The following is an 11,444-nucleotide window of genomic DNA, read 5'->3' on the forward strand; positions in this document are numbered from 1 at the left end:
AGGTAAATGGTGTCATTTTTACACATGAAGTCCTAATAACACTAGCATTAATTGGTCAGTCTCTCTTTAGGTGCGAAAAACAACAACCAATCAATGGCAGTTTTACTGTATCATGCTTTGCACATGCTTAGTGCTTTTGTATGCTATTGTATTCGTGAGTCAAGGCTAAGAAAAGCACTCCCTCTTTGTAATACCACGACTGAGCCCAGGAAACTTTCCACCTCTTGGCAAGGAAGTGAACAGCTTTCCCGTGTTTATCATCAGCGGCTGCTCTGGGAGTACCAACATGAGAGCTACGGAGCTCCGCTCCTGAAAAAGATCCTTCCAGCAAGGGAGAAAACAGCCAATGAAGGCCCAGCCTCCACAACTCCTGCTCGTTTCCATGGAAATCATACAAGGCACAAGACAAAAGGAACAAGAGGCTCTGGACCAAAACTGTATTGTGTGAGGTGGAGGCGCGGCATCTTCCTACGGACAATTCACATACGATTTAGCCAAAAGCTTGCATAGAACTGCGAGGTTTCAAAAGGAAATCGAGAAAAATCGCATCAAGACACATCACATCACGTTGAGAGTCGTGACTGACAGATCATCCGATCCAAACGTTAATGGGGAGGAGGTTTCAAAACTAAAGGTAGTTTTAACAGATCTAATAACCATCAAGTCAAGAAATAGCAAGATTAAGTGCCTCTTCTTGTACTGTGCACGTGTGCCATCTCAGTCTCCTCCTCAGGCTCTCTGTGACGTCACACACAGTTTCACGTCTGCCGCTTCAAGTTACTCTCCTCCTCTGGTTCTGTGAGACATTACATGCAGTTTCACGTGCGCACCTCGGTTACTCTCCTCCTCAGGCTCTCTGTGACGTCACACGCAGTTTCACGTCTGCCGCTTCAAGTTACTCTCCTCCTCTGGTTCTGTGAGACATTACATGCAGTTTCACGTGCGCACCTCGGTTACTCTCCTCCTCAGGCTCTCTGTGACGTCACACGCAGTTTCACGTCTGCCGCTTCAAGTTACTCTCCTCCTCTGGTTCTGTGAGACATTACATGCAGTTTCACGTGCGCACCTCGGTTACTCTCCTCCTCAGGCTCTCTGTGACGTCACACGCAGTTTCACGTCTGCCGCTTCAAGTTACTCTCCTCCTCTGGTTCTGTGAGACATTACATGCAGTTTCACGTGCGCACCTCGGTTACTCTCCTCCTCAGGCTCTCTGTGACGTCACACACAGTTTCACGTCTGCCGCTTCAAGTTACTCTCCTCCTCTGGTTCTGTGAGACATTACATGCAGTTTCACGTGCGCACCTCGGTTACTCTCCTCCTCAGGCTCTCTGTGACGTCACACACAGTTTCACGAAGGCAGAAAATCTCCCAAACGACTTGCTGGATTTATTTCAGATGGGATGTTCAGCAACATTCAGGTTCGGGGTGTATTTTTAACACTCTGCTCTCGCTTGTTCTTTCGTAGAAGAATCACATTAGTGAGATGTGTGCCGCTGTAGAAACAAGAGCTATATGAATTAAAGATGACGCCTTTGGGTTTATATAATGCTCTGGAAACAGCTCACTAAAGAATTCCTTACTGGAATCGCACCAAAACCCACTTGCAATAAAGAGCACTGCTAATGTCAAAGGACTCTCGATTTGTTCAAGCGGCTGCATGCTCTGAAAGCCAACGTTCTTGACTCCCTCAGCAGTGGTCAGACACGTGGTCCAGCGGCCTTGGTTGGTGCACCTAGAGTTTTCCCAGAGAGACTGCGTCTGCTCTCAGCCTCTGTAAATTGCGTTGGGAAACAGTGACGCTACACAAAAGATGCTAATTTTATATATCTCTTTATACATAATATATACATATAATTACTTGAATTGTCATTGAATTGATTTTTGAATGTTTGCTTTGTATGCATCCCTGCATTATATAGAAATTAATTAATGAATTAATATGTAAATAAATGGACTTTGTTAGAAGCAATACTAAAATTCTAACATCAAAATCCAATAAAATACAATGTATTTGGTGAATACTTAGGGATGTTCTTAAACGGGGAACTTCCGTCTATGTTTGCTTGATTAAATTAGACACTTTGTTATTTGAATCTTTAAAAATACTGTTTAAAATCATGATCATTTTCCAAGAACAAGTCATTTTTAAAACCTTTGATTGACATGTTAATCTGATTTCTGAAACCTTTAAATTATAACCCCTATGTATAAATTATGGGATCAAAGTAAAATGAACACTGTGAACAACTGCATTTACATTTTCTGTTTTAGCATCAATTCCTTGTGCAGTCTAGGAATGTACTTATGTACATCTGTTATTGTAGTTACTACTGTTACTTAATACACAAGAAAATCTGGGTTAGGAGCATTCCACTTTAAAGTAGTTTGACCACATTTCTATATTTAAAAGCATTAGTTTTTTTGTTTTTTTAAAGGTTGATGGATTCTCTGTTGTTTGCGAATCTAGATGGAGAAAAGCCCTTAAGGGAAGAGGACGTTAGAATGCCCGCGTCCCTCATTAAGTTCCTGCTTCACCGGCAGCTACCTTGTGAGGGGTTCTGAAACCTCACCATGGCAACAGCAGAAACCTCACCACTCACCTAGATGACGTCAAAGACAGCAGACAGTGGGAAGATGGGTGGGGGGGGGGGGGGGGGGGTGTAAAGGACACCATCGGTGACTCCAGCCAGGAGCAGGACATGAACAAACCCTGAAGTGTGTTACTGGTACATACATTCTGAGTGGAATGTCCATGATACTGTGTATAAATGAATTCACAATTTATCTGCACCACAAAATCTAAACTATTTAACAAGTGTAATTGTTGGAGGAAAACACAGCCCATGTGTGATTACAGATCTGACATACCGTGTGTGTGTGTGTGTGTGTGTGTGTGTGCGTGTGTGTAAACGGCTGTAGCGTTTACAGTCCAGACTGGAGGAACATGCATCCCATGAGCTGGGTGGAGAGAGTCTTAGAAGGTCTGGGAACTGGGAGTAATTAAACTCAGAAACAGATGGTTGCAAAAGTATATAAAAAGAAAGAAAACACCACCATAATTCTTTAGAAAAAGCATAACTAGCCAGATATCTGCTAGTTTTAGCCACTACCCATAGAGTAACACACTGCAGGGATGGACTATGTGGACATTTGGACAGTTCCAACCAATCAGACACCCCTATATTCACTTCCACAACAGAAGCTTCCAGTAACCGGGGACATGATTGAAGAACTCAAAGTCTCTGTGGTACAAAGAACACTTTCGAGGAGCCGCTGAAGGAAGACAGAAGTACATTTCTAGTGGAGCTCTCCCACTGAGCTGTGTGCGGCGCTCTGCATGGAGCTCGTTCTGAGCTGACAGAGAAGACCTCCTGGAATACTGGGCCCCGCATACCGAAGATGCCGTGTGAGGTGATCAGTGCGCACTCGGCCTCACTGTCCCACAACTGTGGCCGAGTGACACTGAGAAACATCTAAAGAGCGACTGCAAGGCGTTCCCTGCGAGTCCGACACCGGTTTTACCCAGATACTCCCGAAATAATGAAATAACTTGGAACGATTTTCCGACAAGCGTGATGGGAACACAGAGGAGGATTTCCTTGTCCTTGAGATTCAGGCATAAAATGCAGGCGCCTGAGGGCATCGTGGGGTATATCAACTAGGATTTGAGTTTCCGGCGTATGTGAGATATATTAATTACGATTTGAGTGTCAGGTGTGTTTTTTCTCCGCAGTGTGAAAATGGCTGAAGTGTGACTGAATGAAACTCAGTATGTGGTAGGAGAGAAGGTAATGCTACTCACACACACACCCTGGAGGATTTATGCCATTCATTCTGATCCAGAGCGATGGTCTACATCTCATCCAGTAGCTGTCGGGAATTTAAATATTTTATCAGCAACTGAAGATTTCAATAATTCAGTGGCAAAGTGTTTATATTTGCAAGACTTATTTATGGAATGTGTGCGTGTGTGTGTGTGTGTGTGTGTGTGTGTGTGTGTTCACATGCAATTATGTGTGTGTGCATGCAAGAATGTGTGTCCCTGCATATGTATGTGTGTGTTCACGTGCAAGTATATGCGTGTGTGTATGCATGTATACATGCATATGTGCGTGTGTGTGTGCAGATGCATGTGTGCTTGTAGGTGTGTTTGTGTGCATGCATGTGTGTATAAATGTGTGTGTGTGTGTGTGTGTGTGTGTGTGCACATGCATGTGTGTGTGCATGCATGTGTTACTGTGTGTGTTTAATGCCTTTACATTTATTTATACATTTAGTCATGTCTGAGTGAGCTCCGCGTAGTGTGTGTGTGTGCACGTGTGTGTGTGTGTGTGTGTGCGTATGTGTGTGTGTGTGTGTGTATTTGTGCTGCATAGCTTGAGTGCACTACTCTGCATACATATTATGCTCAGACATAATGACTCTGTTCTTTCTCTGGGTTCAAGCCAACTGTAGAAAATGATGGAGGCCCTGAAGTATGTGTATGTATGTGCGTGTGTGTGTGTGTGTTTGAGACAGAGAGAGAGAGAGAGAGAGACAGTGTTGCAAAGATAATGCACATTATTGATAAACCCTGTCTCATGAAGGTTTTCTAACTGACACACATGTAGGTCTTGATGCTTACTTCTGAGGTGCTGCTATATTAAACATTCTCAAACGTTCTTTCAGTAATGTCAAACTCCAGCTCAGCCACACAGATTCTCCATGAGCACATCTGATGAAGGAAAATGCAGGATTATTGGTTAGTGAGGCAAAACAGGTGTATTGGCAAAGGACCCTCCAGGGCTGGCCACTGCTTTAATTACCTCACAGTACAATACTTCAATACAGTCTGCTTCTCAGTCTATTCAGGGATGCCAGCACCAGCCTGTGTGTTTTAAGTTGGTTAATGTTTGGCCAAAACCCCATCATTCAATGACTCACTTCAGCTGTTGCAACTAGGTGCAATTTTAGCAGACTCTTGTAGTCTGGATCTATTTGTGGACTGGGCGTTTGTATAAATCTGCATGCACACTAACCCTTAACCCCTCCCGTAAAGTCTAGTGCGAGCTCTCCACCGTCTGAGTGTGATGGGTACTTCTCCCAGGTCTGTCTGCACACGCGCGAAACCACCGCTGCGGACAGCTGTCAGCTCTTGCTCAGAAAGCGAGCCGGATGTCACCACATGAGTTTTCCATCACACCTACTGGGGCGGTTTTGTTGGCAATCCACAGGAACGATGTTCCAAACACTTCAAGCTAAAAATATCAGGTTTCAGGTCTGTTTATGACAGCCTGATTACGCATCTGTAGTGGTGGAAAAAGACTTCTGACAGATAAACACACACCATAGCTGTGATTAGTTGGTGGTTAGCGCGGTATGCAGATGCTTCTGTTAATACGATGTTTTTCATATGATGCATACGATGATTTTCAGGGACAGCAAACGTCTGCTTCTGATTTCTTTTCACACTGATATGATCATGGATGACAAACATAAATTTTGATGTTTCATGCCTGAGCTCCAATGCACTTGGCTTAAAGATGACATATGGTAAAAAATAATCCACTTTTGTGCCCACGGTAACGCAACGAAAGGTGCATAAGTGGGTTGTATACAAATTACTCAAATGGGACAAAAATAGCATTACAATACTCAGTGCATCTGAAGTCTGAGGAAGTAAGGGTGGGAAAGAAAGAAAGGAGAGAGAGAAAGAGAGAGAGAGAGCTGTCAACAAATTTTCTGGACCTTGCGACCCCCTCCCACCCCCTCACTGACAGTAGTCCGCAGAAGGCCATCAGGTTTCTAGCCTCGTGGGAAATTAGCTACTGTGTGATGATATGCTGGAAGGAGAACAGCATCCCAGTCACACATCACAAACCAGAAAGCACCCGCTCCTCATTAAAGGGCTTTGAGAAGCTGTTAAGCCACGATTGGTCACTCCTACCGATCAGCTCTGATCACGATTGGTCACTCCTACTGATCAGCTCTGATCACGATTGGTCACTCCTACTGATCAGCTCTCATCACGATTGGTCACTCCTACCGATCAGCTCTCATCACGTTGGTCACTCCTACCGATCAGCTCTCATCACGATTGGTCACTCCTACCGACCAGCTCTCATCATGATTGGTCACTGCAACAGACCAGCTCTCAACATGATTGGTCACTCCTACTGACTAGCTCTCAACACGATTGGTCATTCCTACTGACCAGCTCTTACTGTTACACTGCTCCTTACTGACATCATCACTCAAAATCAAGCAAGCCTTTATGACATCATCACTCCAAAAGCTCCTCACTACTGACATCAACTCATCAGAGCACTTTACACCCATCAATCATCGCTCTTATTTGCACTGACATGATCTCTCCACAATGACGATTCCAGTGAAACCAGTTATACCAGCACTGAGTCAAGCTTTGTGGAGGACCTCTACTACAGCTACTTTAGCCAGGTGGCAGAAATATACAGCTCTGCATCTAACTCCAATGCACAGTCAAACAGTACCTGTGTGTGTGTGTGTGTGTGTGTGTGTGTGTGTGTGTGTGTGTGTGTGTGTGTGTGTGTGTGTGTGTGTGTGTGTGTGTACATAATTCAGAGTAATGCTGATGATATCTACTGTTTATTCAAAAGGATATATTCCATCATAATTTTCCAGGCACATAAAGCCTTTGTGAGAAATCATTCTTAGACATACAGGCATGCACATAACACAAACACACATACTCACAATCTCTGATGTCAGAATAAATTAACACCCTTTATGTTCATTGAGGTCAATCGTGATGACTCCAGTGCACTGTGTTAATATAACACTACTTATTTAAACACACACACACACACATACAGACACTCACAAGTCTGCCACTTACAACACTACATCATACTGTGCGACTAGAAAACTCCATAAACCGTAGTAGTGTCAGGCATGCATGTGGAAAAAACAAAGTACAGTGTCTTCAGGTCCAGTAAGCACAGATAACAAACCTCTGCTGTGGTCTTTCACCATCTGCGCTGAAAAATCACCCCAGCTACTGGATAAGAGCAGCCTCGGCCCACATGGAGTAAGCAGGCCCCCTGGCCACTAGCAGGAGCCTTAGAGTAGGCTGCCCACGCCAACTCACGGCGCCTGACACCACCTGACCTCATCGGGACCCATGTTACCTAATCCCAGAATCCTCAAAGAAGTTCCAGAATCTGCCATGGTTACATCATAAGCAGATCTCTCGGTGCTGAAATGTTCAGAGTGTGGGTTTTCATTATGAGGAGACCGATCAGCTTTCTGATACAGTGAGAGGACTGTAGACAGATCAGATCTCTGTTACAGTGAGAGCACTGTAGACAGATCAGATCTCTGTTACAGTGAGAGGACTGTAGACAGATCAGATCTCTGTTACAGTGAGAGCACTGTAGACAGATCAGATCTCTGCTACAGTGAGAGGACTGTAGACAGATCAGATCTCTGTTACAGTGAGAGCACTGTAGACAGATCAGATCTCTGCTACAGCGAGAGCACTGTAGGAGAAAACAAGGAACAACCAAGATACCTAATGAAAAAGAAATAGTGGTTAAGGCTCCCAGACGGACAGACCCCCGGAATGTTCCCACACTCTCCTGAACGACAGCTTGCACCTCACTAAGCCAAAACAGGAAGCCGGTGTTCCACACAGTTGCCTGTAGATAGAGGGTTACACAACAGCACTGATCAGAATTCTCTCTGCTCACTAGTCACAAAGGATTCATATCACCAGCTCACAGTCAGGACATCCATGAGCTGAATCACAACACAAACAGAAACCTTCGTGAAATAAACCAGGTTCTCATGTCTGAGTACCACTCAGCAATACTGTAGGAAGGAACCCAGGCAGGCAGTCCAGCAGAGTCCAGCACAGTCCAGCACAGCTCCAGCAAACCACAACATGACACCCCTCCCCATCTTACTCATGCAGACCTTGTCCAGCACAGTCCAGCAAATCACTATGACACCTCTCCCCTCCTTACACATGCAGGCCTTGTCTAGCACAGTTTAGCACTGCTCCAGCAAACCACATTATACCCCTCTCTTTCTTACACATGCAGACCTTGTCCAGCACAGTCCAGCACAGCTCCAGCAAACCAGAACATGACACCCCTCCCCTTCTTACTCATGCAGACCTTGTCCAGCACAGTCCAGCAAATCAATGTGACACCTCTCCCCTCCTTACACATGCAGGCCTTGTCCAGCAGAGTTTAGCACAGCTCCAGCAAACCACATTATACCCCTCTCTTTCTTACACATGCAGACCTTGTCCAGCACAGTCCAGCACAGCTCCAGCAAACCACAACGTGACACCCCTCCCTTCCTTACACACGCAGGTCTTGTCCAGCACAGTCCAGCTCTGGTTCTGCTATGCTATGGTAATTAGCCTGGGTTCAGTCTGCCAATCAGAAGTCCTCAGCCGCCCGAGTCCATCATATGAAGACAGCAATGTGATGACAGACAGGACAGGAAAGATCATAGAATCTGAATATGCAGAATGGAAAAATACCCCAGGGTCACTGGGATTGGATGTGTCACAGTAAAATTTTAAGTGCTGGTTCTGGTCCTACTAAAAATATTTCTGTGGAAACTGCACAGTGTTTTAACAAAACATCCAAAATATTGCTTAAAGTAGCAAACTGGCATGGAATTCTATTACTGTAGTAAGAGAGGTCTTCTGTATGCCTCTGCAGTCCAACACAGTGAGTGTATTACTCTAGAAATCACTTCTCTGTAGTCCAACACAGTGAGTGTATTACTCTAGGAATCACTCCTCTGTAGTCCAACACAATGAGTGTATTACTCTAGAAATCACTCCTCTGCAGTCCAACCCAGTGAGTGTATTACTCTAGAAATCACTCCTCTGTAGTCCAACACAATGAGTGTAATACTCTAGAAATCACTCCTCTGTAGTCCAACACAGTGAGTGTATTGCTCTAGAAATCACTCCTCTGTAGTTCAACACAGTGAGTGTATTACTCTAGAAATCACTCCTCTGTAGTCCAACACAGTGAGTGTATTATTGTAGAAATCAGGTAAAAGTTCGAATGTTCACGGTCTAATAGTGATGAAACTAATAAAGATTTCTGCTGTACAGGAGTTCTGCGTACACTAGAACCCTCTCCAGTGCTCCATGGTCTGCAGGTCAGAACTCCAACCTCACTCACAAATACACTTTTATCTCCTATTCCCTCCACACGCACCACGCAGGTTCTGGAATATTGATGCTTCCAGTGGACCAAGATTATTGTTCTGGAATGTTGTAAAAAACTGGCAACTTCAAAATAGCTGCACCTACAGTAACTGTGTATACCCACACTGACCAACCATTTATCAGACACGCTGAAAAGTATATATAATCACAAATCACACCTTATGTCTTGGTGTGCACAATTCATTAGCCAACTTCTAACCCGTCCATCAGTGTTCAATTTCTGAACGCAGTTAACACTGTTTCTGAACACACTGTGCGTCTGGGCATTATTTGGGTAATGGTGCTTTTTTTTTTAGCAGAGTAGTGTCACAGACATGAGACTGACATGGCTGTTGGTGTTGAGCTGGGACAGATCTACTAGGCATGTCGGAGTTGCTAGGGTGTTGCTAGGGTTTTTAAGCTTGTCAGTGTCACTGCTGAAGTACGAGTGACCTGCTTCCCAGAAGTCCCAGCTCATGGCTGTCATGCAGGCTGAGACGGACCCGTGACAAAGCGCTTTTAACCACCATCCCTGGAATCCAAAACTTACAGATCACAGACCACGGCACGGTTCAAGTACTGCAAAATTTTCCTCCCTCGCTATATCTAGGAGTCAGGGGTGAGGACAAATCGGTCAGTCAGTTACCTTAAATGTCCATTAGTGTTTACACAATCCAACTGCGATTGGAAGTGACGTCTGTAATTAAAGATCTTTGGGCTAGTAGAAGGCTAACAGTTATTGTGCATGTCAACATGTCAGCATGTGCATAGTCACCACTCTGAAAGATGCTTCAGAACGTTAACGGTTCCACTGGAACAGTATCTACTCACATTAAAAGATGCTTCAGAACGTTAATGGTTCCATTGGAACAGTATCTACTCACATTAAAAGATGCTTCAGAACGTTAATGGTTCCACTGGAACAGTATGAAGTCAAGCTTTTAAAATCACCTTTTTAAATGACTCCGTTATTTTTATATGTCACTTTGACTGTAAGCACTGAATGGCTGTAAGGAGCTGACGGTAGGAGTTAAACGGCAGGTTCAATAAACAGATTTTAGTTTTGGTTATGGTGTGTTGATACCAAGAGGGTTGTGGCTCTGTGTCTTTTCAGTGCTTTAAATCTATTTAGCTAGTCTGATTTTAGCATAAAGAAACAGTTTCAGACGTCAAGCGGTAAGACACTGTTTCTACAACATTAACGCTGATTCACATTCATTCATTTATGTTCTCAGTGACAGCAAAAAAGAAAAAGATGCCAGAAGCCCAGTAAGTCAGAATCCTACCATAAACCAGTCTATTCACGTACTAATGTCGGTGCCAGAGGCCAGCCCTAGAAAGCACAGAAAGCACAGTAAAAGAACTATCAAGCCATGAATTTTTTTCCAACTCTGAGAGAACAGTGTTGCTCTCTTCAACTCACTCTCACTCCCTCTCGACTGGAGTACCGGTGTTAGTGGGGGTTTTCTCAGGGGTGACTGGGTTTATCAATGAGCCAGTGAGGAGCCTTTATTCTCCCACGTGATCAGCCAATTAGGAGCCTTTATTCTCCCACATGATCAGCCAATGAGGAGCCTTTATTCTCAAACAGGATCAGCCAATGAGGAGCCTTTGTTCTCCCACATAATCAGTCAATGAAGAGCCTTTATTCTCCCACACGATCAGTTCCAAAATCCCAAACTAAAAGGCACACTCTGCTTTCCAAGCACTTACAGATATTAACAAACAACCCGAGCTTGGACTGCCACAGCCAGGAATAGATAAAATCTTTTTTAACCAAAACTTTTTTTTGGACAAGAGTAGCTTTATAGTTGCTTAGCTAATGTCACATAATTAAAAGTAGAATCAGAGGGAAATGTTGAATATTGTGTCATTGCACCAGCCATGAGGCATTAAAGTGTCTGGACAAGAACATAGCTAGCTAGCTAACTGGCTTAGATCACTACTGCAGCTCTCACACCTTGGTTTATTACATCATAATGGGTAATGTGGAATTTTTAAGGACCATTGTTGCGTCTGATAACGCGTTCAGAAAAGTGTTATCCTTTCTGGAATTTCAAAAACAATGCAGAGAATAATATAACGGATATTATGTCTCTTATTCTTATTCTTACCTACAGGCTACATAACTTTTGATAATAAATATTAATATTTGACTGCTTTGTTTAAATTTTCATGATTGTGAATGTGAATATTTGCCAGGCACATCATATGGAATTCTTCAAAATTCCGAATATAAGGTTAGAAG

Source organism: Electrophorus electricus, chromosome 2 (genome assembly GCF_041902795.1).
Source record: "Electrophorus electricus isolate QZ-2024a chromosome 2, ASM4190279v1, whole genome shotgun sequence".
In the NCBI taxonomy this organism is placed as follows: domain Eukaryota; kingdom Metazoa; phylum Chordata; class Actinopteri; order Gymnotiformes; family Gymnotidae; genus Electrophorus; species Electrophorus electricus.